Below are 9734 nucleotides of genomic sequence, written 5' to 3' on the forward strand. Positions count from 1 at the left end.
CTCCAGCAAAAAGTGTCAAACAGCGCCCTCTGCTGTCAGGCAAGAGCAGAAACCATATAAATCTTACAGCACCTGGTATTCCCAGGCGGTCTCCCATCCAAGTACTAACCAGGCCCGCCCCTGCTTAGCTTCCGAGATCGGGCTTTTTCAGGATAGTATGGCCGTAAGCTGCAAGATGAACTGAAAAGATCCTATTTGAAGGCGACGCAGGCCAAACTAGACTCTGGCAAAAAGTGTCAAACAGCGCCCTTTGCTGTCAGGCAAGAGCAGAAACCATCAAAAGCTTACAGCACCTGGTATTCCCAGGCGGTCTCCCATCCAAGTACTAACCAGGCCCGCCCCTGCTTAGCTTCCGAGATCGGACGAGATCAGGCGTTTTAAGGGTAGTATGGCCGTAAGCTGCCAGGTCAACTGAAAAGATCCTATTTGAAGGTGACGCAGGCCAAACTAGACTCCAGCAAAAAGTGTCAAACAGCGCCCTCTGCTGTCAGGCAAGAGCAGAAACCATAAAAAAGCTTACAGCACCTGGTATTCCCAGGCGGTCTCCCACCCAAGTACTAACCAGGCCAGCCCCTGCTTAGCTTCCGAGATCGGACGAGATCAGGCGTTTTAAGGGTAGTATGTCCGTAAGCTGCCAGGTCAACTGAAAAGATCCTATTTGAAGGTGACGCAGGCCAAACTAGACTCCAGCAAAAAGTGTCAAACAGCGCCCTCTGCTGTCAGGCAAGAGCAGAAACCATAAAAAGCTTTCAGCACCTGGTATTCCCAGGCGGTCTCCCATCCAAGTACTAACCAGGCCCACCCCTGTTTAGCTTACGAGATCGGACGAGATCGGGCGTTTTCAGGGTAGTATGACCGTAAGCTGCCAGATCAACTGAAAAGATCCTATTTGAAGGCGACGCAGGCCAAACTAGACTCCAGCAAAAAGTGTCAAACAGCGCCCTCTGCTGTCAGGCAAGAGCAGAAACCATATAAATCTTACAGCACCTGGTATTCCCAGGCGGTCTCCCATCCAAGTACTAACCAGGCCCGCCCCTGCTTAGCTTCCGAGATCGGGCTTTTTCAGGATAGTATGGCCGTAAGCTGCAAGATCAACTGAAAAGATCCTATTTGAAGGCGACGCAGGCCAAACTAGACTCTGGCAAAAAGTGTCAAACAGCGCCCTTTGCTGTCAGGCAAGAGCAGAAACCATCAAAAGCTTACAGCACCTGGTATTCCCAGGCGGTCTCCCATCCAAGTACTAACCAGGCCCGCCCCTGCTTAGCTTCCGAGATCGGACGAGATCAGGCGTTTTAAGGGTAGTATGGCCGTAAGCTGCCAGGTCAACTGAAAAGATCCTATTTGAAGGTGACGCAGGCCAAACTAGACTCCAGCAAAAAGTGTCAAACAGCGCCCTCTGCTGTCAGGCAAGAGCAGAAACCATAAAAAAGCTTACAGCACCTGGTATTCCCAGGCGGTCTCCCACCCAAGTACTAACCAGGCCAGCCCCTGCTTAGCTTCCGAGATCGGACGAGATCAGGCGTTTTAAGGGTAGTATGTCCGTAAGCTGCCAGGTCAACTGAAAAGATCCTATTTGAAGGTGACGCAGGCCAAACTAGACTCCAGCAAAAAGTGTCAAACAGCGCCCTCTGCTGTCAGGCAAGAGCAGAAACCATAAAAAGCTTTCAGCACCTGGTATTCCCAGGCGGTGTCCCATCCAAGTACTAACCAGGCCCGCCCCTGCTTAGCTTCCGAGATCTGACGAGATCGGGCGTTTTCAGGGTAGTATGGCCGTAAGCTGCCAGGTCAACTGAAAAGATCCTATTTGAAGGTGACGCAGGCCAAACTAGACGCTGGCAAAAAGTGTCAAACAGCACCCTCTGCTGTCAGGCAAGAGCAGAAACCATAAAAAGCTTTCAGCACCTGGTTTCCCAGGCGGTCTCCCATCCAAGTACTAACCAGGCCCGCCTCTGCTTAGCTTCCGAGATCTGACGAGATTGGGCGTTTTCAGGGTAGTATGGCCGTAAGCTGCCAGGTCAACTGAAAAGATCCAATTTGAAGGTGACGCAGGCCAAACTAGACGCTGGCAAAAAGTGTCAAACAGCGCCCTTTGCTGTCAGGCAAGAGCAGAAACCATAAAAAGCTTACAGCACCTGGTATTCCCAGACGGTCTCCCATCCAAGTACTAACCAGGCCCGCCCCTGCTTAGCGTCCGAGATCGGGCGTTTTCAGGGTAGTTTGGCCGTAAGCTGCCAGGTCAACTGAAAAGATCCTATTTGAAGGCGACGCAGGCCAAACTAGACTCCAGCAAAAAGTGTCAAACAGCGCCCTCTGCTGTCAGGCATGAGCAGAAACCATAAAAGGCTTACAGCACCTGGTATTCCCAGGCGGTCTCCCATCCAAGTACTAACCAGGCCCACCCCTGTTTAGCTTACGAGATCGGACGAGATCGGGCGTTTTCAGGGTAGTATGACCGTAAGCTGCCAGATCAACTGAAAAGATCCTATTTGAAGGCGACGCAGGCCAAACTAGACTCCAGCAAAAAGTGTCAAACAGCGCCCTCTGTTGTCAGGCAAGAGCAGAAACCATATAAAGCTTACAGCACCTGGTATTCCCAGGCGGTCTCCCATCCAAGTACTAAGCAGGCCCGCCCCTGCTTAGCTTCCGAGATCGGACGAGATCGGGCTTTTTCAGGATAGTATGGCCGTAAGCTGCAAGATCAACTGAAAAGATCCTATTTGAAGGCGACGCAGGCCAAACTAGACTCTGGCAAAAAGTGTCAAACAGCGCCCTTTGCTGTCAGGCAAGAGCAGAAACCATAAAAAGCTTACAGCACCTGGTATTCCCAGGCGGTCTCCCATCCAAGTACTAACCAGGCCCGCCCCTGCTTAGCTTCCGAGATCGGGCGATTTCAGGGTAGTATGGCCGTAAGCTGCCAGGTGAACTGAAAAGATCCTATTTGAAGGTGACGCAGGCCAAACTAGACTCCAGCAAAAAGTGTCAAACAGCGCCCTCTGCTGTCAGGCAAGAGCAGAAACCATAAAAAGCTTACAGCACCTGGTATTCCCAGGCGGTCTCCCATCCAAGTACTAACCAGGCCCGCCCCTTCTTAGTTTCCGAGATCAGACGAGATCGGGCGTTTTCAGGGTAGTATGGCCGTAAGCTGCCAGGTCAACTGAAAAGATCCTATTTGAAGGTGACGCAGGCCAAACTAGACTCTGGCAAAAAGTGTCAAACAGCGCCCTTTGCTGTCAGGCAAAAGCAGAAAACATAAAAAGCTTACAGCTCCTGGTATTCCCAGGCGGTCTCCCATCCAAGTACTAACCAGGCCCGCCCCTGCTTAGCGTCCGAGATCGGGCGTTTTCAGGGTAGTATGGCCGTAAGCTGCCAGATCAACTGAAAAGATCCTATTTGAAGGTGACGCAGGCCAAACTAGACTCCAGCAAAAAGTGTCAAACAGCGCCCTCTGCTGTCAGGCAAGAGCAGAAACCATATAAAGCTTACAGCACCTGGTATTTCCAGGCGGTCTCCCATCCAAGTACTAACCAGGCCCGCCCCTGCTTAGCTTCCGAGATCGGACGAGATCGGGCTTTTTCAGGATAGTATGGCCGTAAGCTGCCAGATCAACTAAAAAGATCCTATTTGAAGGCGACGCAGGCCAAACTAGACTCTGGCAAAAAGTGTCAAACAGCGCCCTTTGCTGTCAGGCAAGAGCAGAAACCATAAAAAGCTTACAGCACCTGGTATTCCCAGGCGGTCTCCCATCCAAGTACTAACCAGGCCCGCCCCTACTTAGCTTCCGAGATCGGGCGTTTTCAGGGTAGTATGGCCGTAAGCTGCCAGGTGAACTGAAAAGATCCTATTTGAAGGTGACGCAGGCCAAACTAGACTCCAGCAAAAAGTGTCAAACAGCGCCCTCTGCTGTCAGGCAAGAGCAGAAACCATATAAAGCTTACAGCACCTGGTATTCCCAGGCGGTCTCCCATCCAAGTACTAACCAGGCCCGCCCCTGCTTAGCTTCCGAGATCGGACGAGATCGGGCTTTTTCAGGATAGTATGGCCGTAAGCTGCCAGATCAACTGAAAAGATCCTATTTGAAGGCGACGCAGGCCAAACTAGACTCTGGCAAAAAGTGTCAAACAGCGCCCTTTGCTGTCAGGCAAGAGCAGAAACCATAAAAAGCTTACAGCACCTGGTATTCCCAGGCGGTCTCCCATCCAAGTACTAACCAGGCCCGCCCCTGCTTAGCTTCCGAGATCGGGCGTTTTCAGGGTAGTATGGCCGTAAGCTGCCAGGTGAACTGAAAAGATCCTATTTGAAGGTGACGCAGGCCAAACTAGACTCCAGCAAAAAGTGTCAAACAGCGCCCTCTGCTGTCAGGCAAGAGCAGAAACCATAAAAAGCTTACAGCACCTGGTATTCCCAGGCGGTCTCCCATCCAAGTACTAACCAGGCCAGCCCCTGCTTACCTTCCGAGATCGGACGAGATCAGGCGTTTTAAGGGTAGTATGTCCGTAAGCTGCCAGGTCAACTGAAAAGATCCTATTTGAAGGTGATGCAGGCCAAACTAGACTCCAGCAAAAAGTGTCAAACAGCGCCCTCTGTTGTCAGGCAAGAGCAGAAACCATAAAAAGCTTACAGCACCTGGTATTCCCAGACGGTCTCCCATCCAAGTACTAACCAGGCCCGCCCCTGCTTAGCGTCCGAGATCGGGCGTTTTAAGGGTAGTTTGGCCGTAAGCTGCCAGGTCAACTGAAAAGATCCTATTTGAAGGCGACGCAGGCCAAACTAGACTCCAGCAAAAAGTGTCAAACAGCGCCCTCTGCTGTCAGGCATGAGCAGAAACCATAAAAGGCTTACAGCACCTGGTATTCCCAGGCGGTCTCCCATCCACGTACTAACCAGGCCCGCCTCTGCTTAGCTTCCGAGATCGGACGTTTTAAGGGTAGTATGGCCGTAAGCTGCCAGGTCAACTGAAAAGATCCTATTTGAAGGTGACGCAGGCCAAACTATACTCCAGCAAAAAGTGTCAAACATCACCCTCTGCTGTCAGGCAAGAGCAGAAACCATAAAAAGCTTACAGCACCTGGTATTCCCAGGCGGTCTCCCATCCAAGTACTAACCAGGCCCGACCCTGCTTAGTTTCCGAGATCAGACGAGATCGGGCGTTTTCAGGGTAGTATGGCCATAAGCTGCCAGGTCAACTGAAAAGATCCTATTTGAAGGTGACGCAGGCCAAACTAGACTCTGGCAAAAAGTGTCAAACGGCGCCCTTTGCTGTCAGGCAAGAGCAGAAACCATAAAAAGCTTACAGCTCCTGGTATTCCCAGGCGGTCTCCCATCCAAGTACTAACCAGGCCCGCCCCTGCTTAGCGTCCGAGATCGGGCGTTTTCAGGGTAGTATGGCCGTAAGCTGCCAGATCAACTGAAAAGATCCTATTTGAAGGTGACGCAGGCCAAACTAGACTCCAGCAAAAAGTGTCAAACAGCGCCCTCTGCTGTCAGGCAAGAGCAGAAACCATATAAAGCTTACAGCACCTGGTATTTCCAGGCGGTCTCCCATCCAAGTACTAACCAGGCCCGCCCCTGCTTAGCTTCCGAGATCGGACGAGATCGGGCTTTTTCAGGATAGTATGGCCGTAAGCTGCCAGATCAACTGAAAAGATCCTATTTGAAGGCGACGCAGGCCAAACTAGACTCTGGCAAAAAGTGTCAAACAGCGCCCTTTGCTGTCAGGCAAGAGCAGAAACCATAAAAAGCTTACAGCACCTGGTATTCCCAGGCGGTCTCCCATCCAAGTACTAACCAGGCCCGACCCTGCTTAGCTTCCGAGATCGGGCTTTTTCAGGGTAGTATGGCCGTAAGCTGCCAGGTGAACTGAAAAGATCCTATTTGAAGGTGACGCAGGCCAAACTAGACTCCAGCAAAAAGTGTCAAACAGCGCCCTCTGCTGTCAGGCAAGAGCAGAAACCATAAAAGGCTTACAGCACCTGGTATTCCCAGGCGGTCTCCCATCCAAGTACTAACCAGGCCCACCCCTGTTTAGCTTACGAGATCGGACGAGATCGGGCATTTTCAGGGTAGTATGACCGTAAGCTGCCAGATCAACTGAAAAGATCCTATTTGAAGGCGACGCAGGCCAAACTAGACTCCAGCAAAAAGTGTCAAACAGCGCCCTCTGCTGTCAGGCAAGAGCCGAAACCATAAAAGGCTTACAGCACCTGGTATTCCCAGGCGGTCTCTCATCCAAGTACTAACCAGGCCCGCCCCTGCTTAGCTTCCGAGATCGGACGATATCGGGCGTTTTCAGGGTAGTATGGCCGTAAGCTGCCAGGGCAACTGAAAAGATCCTATTTGAAGGCGACGCAGGCCAAACTAGACTCCAGCAAAAAGTGTCAAACAGCGCCCTCTGCTTTCAGGCAAAAGCAGAAACCATAAAAAGCTTAGAGCACCTGGTATTCCTAGGCGGTTTCCCATCCAAGTACTAACCAGGCCCGCCCCTGCTTAGCTTCCGAGATCGGATGAGATCGGGCGTTTTCAGGGTAGTATGGCTGTAAGCTGCCAAGGCAACTAAAAAGATCCTATTTGAAGGCGACGCAGGCCAAACTAAACTCCAGCAAAAAGTGTCAAACAGCGCCCTCTGCTGTCAGGCAAGAGCAGAAACCATAAAAAGCTTACAGCACCTGGTATTCCCAGGCGGTCTCCCATCCAAGTACTAACCAGGCCCGCCCCTGCTTAGTTTCCGAGATCGGACGAGATCGGGCGTTTTCAGGGTAGTATGACCGTAAGCTGCCAGATCAACTGAAAAGATCCTATTTGAAGGCGACGCAGGCCAAACTAGACTCCAGCAAAAAGTGTCAAACAGCGCCCTCTGCTGTCAGGCAAGAGCAGAAACCATATAAATCTTACAGCACCTGGTATTCCCAGGCGGTCTCCCATCCAAGTACTAACCAGGCCCGCCCCTGCTTAGCTTCCGAGATCGGGCTTTTTCAGGATAGTATGGCCGTAAGCTGCAAGATCAACTGAAAAGATCCTATTTGAAGGCGACGCAGGCCAAACTAGACTCTGGCAAAAAGTGTCAAACAGCGCCCTTTGCTGTCAGGCAAGAGCAGAAACCATCAAAAGCTTACAGCACCTGGTATTCCCAGGCGGTCTCCCATCCAAGTACTAACCAGGCCCGCCCCTGCTTAGCTTCCGAGATCGGACGAGATCAGGCGTTTTAAGGGTAGTATGGCCGTAAGCTGCCAGGTCAACTGAAAAGATCCTATTTGAAGGTGACGCAGGCCAAACTAGACTCCAGCAAAAAGTGTCAAACAGCGCCCTCTGCTGTCAGGCAAGAGCAGAAACCATAAAAAAGCTTACAGCACCTGGTATTCCCAGGCGGTCTCCCACCCAAGTACTAACCAGGCCAGCCCCTGCTTAGCTTCCGAGATCGGACGAGATCAGGCGTTTTAAGGGTAGTATGTCCGTAAGCTGCCAGGTCAACTGAAAAGATCCTATTTGAAGGTGACGCAGGCCAAACTAGACTCCAGCAAAAAGTGTCAAACAGCGCCCTCTGCTGTCAGGCAAGAGCAGAAACCATAAAAAGCTTTCAGCACCTGGTATTCCCAGGCGGTCTCCCATCCAAGTACTAACCAGGCCCACCCCTGTTTAGCTTACGAGATCGGACGAGATCGGGCGTTTTCAGGGTAGTATGACCGTAAGCTGCCAGATCAACTGAAAAGATCCTATTTGAAGGCGACGCAGGCCAAACTAGACTCCAGCAAAAAGTGTCAAACAGCGCCCTCTGCTGTCAGGCAAGAGCAGAAACCATATAAATCTTACAGCACCTGGTATTCCCAGGCGGTCTCCCATCCAAGTACTAACCAGGCCCGCCCCTGCTTAGCTTCCGAGATCGGGCTTTTTCAGGATAGTATGGCCGTAAGCTGCAAGATCAACTGAAAAGATCCTATTTGAAGGCGACGCAGGCCAAACTAGACTCTGGCAAAAAGTGTCAAACAGCGCCCTTTGCTGTCAGGCAAGAGCAGAAACCATCAAAAGCTTACAGCACCTGGTATTCCCAGGCGGTCTCCCATCCAAGTACTAACCAGGCCCGCCCCTGCTTAGCTTCCGAGATCGGACGAGATCAGGCGTTTTAAGGGTAGTATGGCCGTAAGCTGCCAGGTCAACTGAAAAGATCCTATTTGAAGGTGACGCAGGCCAAACTAGACTCCAGCAAAAAGTGTCAAACAGCGCCCTCTGCTGTCAGGCAAGAGCAGAAACCATAAAAAAGCTTACAGCACCTGGTATTCCCAGGCGGTCTCCCACCCAAGTACTAACCAGGCCAGCCCCTGCTTAGCTTCCGAGATCGGACGAGATCAGGCGTTTTAAGGGTAGTATGTCCGTAAGCTGCCAGGTCAACTGAAAAGATCCTATTTGAAGGTGACGCAGGCCAAACTAGACTCCAGCAAAAAGTGTCAAACAGCGCCCTCTGCTGTCAGGCAAGAGCAGAAACCATAAAAAGCTTTCAGCACCTGGTATTCCCAGGCGGTGTCCCATCCAAGTACTAACCAGGCCCGCCCCTGCTTAGCTTCCGAGATCTGACGAGATCGGGCGTTTTCAGGGTAGTATGGCCGTAAGCTGCCAGGTCAACTGAAAAGATCCTATTTGAAGGTGACGCAGGCCAAACTAGACGCTGGCAAAAAGTGTCAAACAGCACCCTCTGCTGTCAGGCAAGAGCAGAAACCATAAAAAGCTTTCAGCAACTGGTTTCCCAGGCGGTCTCCCATCCAAGTACTAACCAGGCCCGCCTCTGCTTAGCTTCCGAGATCTGACGAGATTGGGCGTTTTCAGGGTAGTATGGCCGTAAGCTGCCAGGTCAACTGAAAAGATCCAATTTGAAGGTGACGCAGGCCAAACTAGACGCTGGCAAAAAGTGTCAAACAGCGCCCTTTGCTGTCAGGCAAGAGCAGAAACCATAAAAAGCTTACAGCACCTGGTATTCCCAGACGGTCTCCCATCCAAGTACTAACCAGGCCCGCCCCTGCTTAGCGTCCGAGATCGGGCGTTTTCAGGGTAGTTTGGCCGTAAGCTGCCAGGTCAACTGAAAAGATCCTATTTGAAGGCGACGCAGGCCAAACTAGACTCCAGCAAAAAGTGTCAAACAGCGCCCTCTGCTGTCAGGCATGAGCAGAAACCATAAAAGGCTTACAGCACCTGGTATTCCCAGGCGGTCTCCCATCCAAGTACTAACCAGGCCCACCCCTGTTTAGCTTACGAGATCGGACGAGATCGGGCGTTTTCAGGGTAGTATGACCGTAAGCTGCCAGATCAACTGAAAAGATCCTATTTGAAGGCGACGCAGGCCAAACTAGACTCCAGCAAAAAGTGTCAAACAGCGCCCTCTGTTGTCAGGCAAGAGCAGAAACCATATAAAGCTTACAGCACCTGGTATTCCCAGGCGGTCTCCCATCCAAGTACTAAGCAGGCCCGCCCCTGCTTAGCTTCCGAGATCGGACGAGATCGGGCTTTTTCAGGATAGTATGGCCGTAAGCTGCAAGATCAACTGAAAAGATCCTATTTGAAGGCGACGCAGGCCAAACTAGACTCTGGCAAAAAGTGTCAAACAGCGCCCTTTGCTGTCAGGCAAGAGCAGAAACCATAAAAAGCTTACAGCACCTGGTATTCCCAGGCGGTCTCCCATCCAAGTACTAACCAGGCCCGCCCCTGCTTAGCTTCCGAGATCGGGCGATTTCAGGGTAGTATGGCCGTAAGCT

General features: G+C 51.6%; 27 non-coding genes and 16 pseudogenes across 27 annotated transcripts; all 43 read right to left on the bottom strand.

The window, feature by feature from the left end:
- Positions 1-60: 60 nt before the first annotated feature.
- On the bottom strand, positions 61-169 carry LOC131142348 (5S ribosomal RNA; annotated as a pseudogene).
- A 112-nt stretch (positions 170-281) lies between these two features.
- On the bottom strand, positions 282-400 carry LOC131143309 (5S ribosomal RNA). Its single transcript, XR_009133360.1, has one exon. It is a non-coding gene; the product is annotated as a 5S ribosomal RNA (ribosomal RNA).
- Positions 401-513: 113 nt separating this feature from the next.
- Positions 514-632, bottom strand: LOC131099785 (5S ribosomal RNA). The gene has a single exon (XR_009118557.1). It is a non-coding gene; the product is annotated as a 5S ribosomal RNA (ribosomal RNA).
- Positions 633-744: 112 nt separating this feature from the next.
- On the bottom strand, positions 745-863 carry LOC131099518 (5S ribosomal RNA). Its single transcript, XR_009118346.1, has one exon. It is a non-coding gene; the product is annotated as a 5S ribosomal RNA (ribosomal RNA).
- Positions 864-975: 112 nt separating this feature from the next.
- On the bottom strand, positions 976-1084 carry LOC131142349 (5S ribosomal RNA; annotated as a pseudogene).
- A 112-nt stretch (positions 1085-1196) lies between these two features.
- Positions 1197-1315, bottom strand: LOC131143310 (5S ribosomal RNA). Its single transcript, XR_009133361.1, has one exon. It is a non-coding gene; the product is annotated as a 5S ribosomal RNA (ribosomal RNA).
- Positions 1316-1428: 113 nt separating this feature from the next.
- On the bottom strand, positions 1429-1547 carry LOC131099786 (5S ribosomal RNA). Its single transcript, XR_009118558.1, has one exon. It is a non-coding gene; the product is annotated as a 5S ribosomal RNA (ribosomal RNA).
- Positions 1548-1659: 112 nt separating this feature from the next.
- On the bottom strand, positions 1660-1778 carry LOC131098337 (5S ribosomal RNA). The gene has a single exon (XR_009117213.1). It is a non-coding gene; the product is annotated as a 5S ribosomal RNA (ribosomal RNA).
- Positions 1779-1890: 112 nt separating this feature from the next.
- Positions 1891-2008, bottom strand: LOC131100279 (5S ribosomal RNA). Its single transcript, XR_009119038.1, has one exon. It is a non-coding gene; the product is annotated as a 5S ribosomal RNA (ribosomal RNA).
- Positions 2009-2120: 112 nt separating this feature from the next.
- On the bottom strand, positions 2121-2229 carry LOC131142003 (5S ribosomal RNA; annotated as a pseudogene).
- Positions 2230-2341: 112 nt separating this feature from the next.
- On the bottom strand, positions 2342-2460 carry LOC131097675 (5S ribosomal RNA). Its single transcript, XR_009116571.1, has one exon. It is a non-coding gene; the product is annotated as a 5S ribosomal RNA (ribosomal RNA).
- Positions 2461-2572: 112 nt separating this feature from the next.
- On the bottom strand, positions 2573-2691 carry LOC131099216 (5S ribosomal RNA). The gene has a single exon (XR_009118051.1). It is a non-coding gene; the product is annotated as a 5S ribosomal RNA (ribosomal RNA).
- Positions 2692-2803: 112 nt separating this feature from the next.
- On the bottom strand, positions 2804-2912 carry LOC131101034 (5S ribosomal RNA; annotated as a pseudogene).
- Positions 2913-3024: 112 nt separating this feature from the next.
- LOC131099061 (5S ribosomal RNA) lies at positions 3025-3143 on the bottom strand. Its single transcript, XR_009117901.1, has one exon. It is a non-coding gene; the product is annotated as a 5S ribosomal RNA (ribosomal RNA).
- A 112-nt stretch (positions 3144-3255) lies between these two features.
- Positions 3256-3364, bottom strand: LOC131141661 (5S ribosomal RNA; annotated as a pseudogene).
- A 112-nt stretch (positions 3365-3476) lies between these two features.
- On the bottom strand, positions 3477-3595 carry LOC131099266 (5S ribosomal RNA). Its single transcript, XR_009118101.1, has one exon. It is a non-coding gene; the product is annotated as a 5S ribosomal RNA (ribosomal RNA).
- Positions 3596-3707: 112 nt separating this feature from the next.
- On the bottom strand, positions 3708-3816 carry LOC131101253 (5S ribosomal RNA; annotated as a pseudogene).
- A 112-nt stretch (positions 3817-3928) lies between these two features.
- LOC131097828 (5S ribosomal RNA) lies at positions 3929-4047 on the bottom strand. The gene has a single exon (XR_009116718.1). It is a non-coding gene; the product is annotated as a 5S ribosomal RNA (ribosomal RNA).
- A 112-nt stretch (positions 4048-4159) lies between these two features.
- Positions 4160-4268, bottom strand: LOC131100389 (5S ribosomal RNA; annotated as a pseudogene).
- A 112-nt stretch (positions 4269-4380) lies between these two features.
- LOC131100060 (5S ribosomal RNA) lies at positions 4381-4499 on the bottom strand. Its single transcript, XR_009118827.1, has one exon. It is a non-coding gene; the product is annotated as a 5S ribosomal RNA (ribosomal RNA).
- A 112-nt stretch (positions 4500-4611) lies between these two features.
- Positions 4612-4720, bottom strand: LOC131142255 (5S ribosomal RNA; annotated as a pseudogene).
- A 112-nt stretch (positions 4721-4832) lies between these two features.
- On the bottom strand, positions 4833-4941 carry LOC131142488 (5S ribosomal RNA; annotated as a pseudogene).
- A 112-nt stretch (positions 4942-5053) lies between these two features.
- On the bottom strand, positions 5054-5172 carry LOC131143080 (5S ribosomal RNA). The gene has a single exon (XR_009133135.1). It is a non-coding gene; the product is annotated as a 5S ribosomal RNA (ribosomal RNA).
- A 112-nt stretch (positions 5173-5284) lies between these two features.
- On the bottom strand, positions 5285-5393 carry LOC131141662 (5S ribosomal RNA; annotated as a pseudogene).
- Positions 5394-5505: 112 nt separating this feature from the next.
- On the bottom strand, positions 5506-5624 carry LOC131099267 (5S ribosomal RNA). Its single transcript, XR_009118102.1, has one exon. It is a non-coding gene; the product is annotated as a 5S ribosomal RNA (ribosomal RNA).
- Positions 5625-5736: 112 nt separating this feature from the next.
- Positions 5737-5845, bottom strand: LOC131100996 (5S ribosomal RNA; annotated as a pseudogene).
- Positions 5846-5957: 112 nt separating this feature from the next.
- LOC131098518 (5S ribosomal RNA) lies at positions 5958-6076 on the bottom strand. Its single transcript, XR_009117387.1, has one exon. It is a non-coding gene; the product is annotated as a 5S ribosomal RNA (ribosomal RNA).
- Positions 6077-6188: 112 nt separating this feature from the next.
- LOC131099526 (5S ribosomal RNA) lies at positions 6189-6307 on the bottom strand. Its single transcript, XR_009118353.1, has one exon. It is a non-coding gene; the product is annotated as a 5S ribosomal RNA (ribosomal RNA).
- A 112-nt stretch (positions 6308-6419) lies between these two features.
- LOC131099084 (5S ribosomal RNA) lies at positions 6420-6538 on the bottom strand. The gene has a single exon (XR_009117923.1). It is a non-coding gene; the product is annotated as a 5S ribosomal RNA (ribosomal RNA).
- Positions 6539-6650: 112 nt separating this feature from the next.
- Positions 6651-6769, bottom strand: LOC131097595 (5S ribosomal RNA). Its single transcript, XR_009116493.1, has one exon. It is a non-coding gene; the product is annotated as a 5S ribosomal RNA (ribosomal RNA).
- A 112-nt stretch (positions 6770-6881) lies between these two features.
- Positions 6882-6990, bottom strand: LOC131142350 (5S ribosomal RNA; annotated as a pseudogene).
- A 112-nt stretch (positions 6991-7102) lies between these two features.
- LOC131143311 (5S ribosomal RNA) lies at positions 7103-7221 on the bottom strand. The gene has a single exon (XR_009133362.1). It is a non-coding gene; the product is annotated as a 5S ribosomal RNA (ribosomal RNA).
- A 113-nt stretch (positions 7222-7334) lies between these two features.
- Positions 7335-7453, bottom strand: LOC131099787 (5S ribosomal RNA). Its single transcript, XR_009118559.1, has one exon. It is a non-coding gene; the product is annotated as a 5S ribosomal RNA (ribosomal RNA).
- Positions 7454-7565: 112 nt separating this feature from the next.
- On the bottom strand, positions 7566-7684 carry LOC131099521 (5S ribosomal RNA). Its single transcript, XR_009118348.1, has one exon. It is a non-coding gene; the product is annotated as a 5S ribosomal RNA (ribosomal RNA).
- Positions 7685-7796: 112 nt separating this feature from the next.
- On the bottom strand, positions 7797-7905 carry LOC131142351 (5S ribosomal RNA; annotated as a pseudogene).
- A 112-nt stretch (positions 7906-8017) lies between these two features.
- On the bottom strand, positions 8018-8136 carry LOC131143312 (5S ribosomal RNA). Its single transcript, XR_009133363.1, has one exon. It is a non-coding gene; the product is annotated as a 5S ribosomal RNA (ribosomal RNA).
- A 113-nt stretch (positions 8137-8249) lies between these two features.
- Positions 8250-8368, bottom strand: LOC131099788 (5S ribosomal RNA). The gene has a single exon (XR_009118560.1). It is a non-coding gene; the product is annotated as a 5S ribosomal RNA (ribosomal RNA).
- A 112-nt stretch (positions 8369-8480) lies between these two features.
- LOC131098338 (5S ribosomal RNA) lies at positions 8481-8599 on the bottom strand. The gene has a single exon (XR_009117214.1). It is a non-coding gene; the product is annotated as a 5S ribosomal RNA (ribosomal RNA).
- A 112-nt stretch (positions 8600-8711) lies between these two features.
- Positions 8712-8829, bottom strand: LOC131141285 (5S ribosomal RNA; annotated as a pseudogene).
- Positions 8830-8941: 112 nt separating this feature from the next.
- LOC131142004 (5S ribosomal RNA) lies at positions 8942-9050 on the bottom strand (annotated as a pseudogene).
- Positions 9051-9162: 112 nt separating this feature from the next.
- On the bottom strand, positions 9163-9281 carry LOC131097676 (5S ribosomal RNA). Its single transcript, XR_009116572.1, has one exon. It is a non-coding gene; the product is annotated as a 5S ribosomal RNA (ribosomal RNA).
- Positions 9282-9393: 112 nt separating this feature from the next.
- Positions 9394-9512, bottom strand: LOC131099217 (5S ribosomal RNA). Its single transcript, XR_009118052.1, has one exon. It is a non-coding gene; the product is annotated as a 5S ribosomal RNA (ribosomal RNA).
- Positions 9513-9624: 112 nt separating this feature from the next.
- On the bottom strand, positions 9625-9733 carry LOC131101035 (5S ribosomal RNA; annotated as a pseudogene).
- Between the last annotated feature and the right edge of the window lies 1 nt (position 9734).

Source organism: Doryrhamphus excisus, chromosome 13 (genome assembly GCF_030265055.1).
Source record: "Doryrhamphus excisus isolate RoL2022-K1 chromosome 13, RoL_Dexc_1.0, whole genome shotgun sequence".
NCBI classification, from domain to species: Eukaryota; Metazoa; Chordata; class Actinopteri; order Syngnathiformes; family Syngnathidae; genus Doryrhamphus; species Doryrhamphus excisus.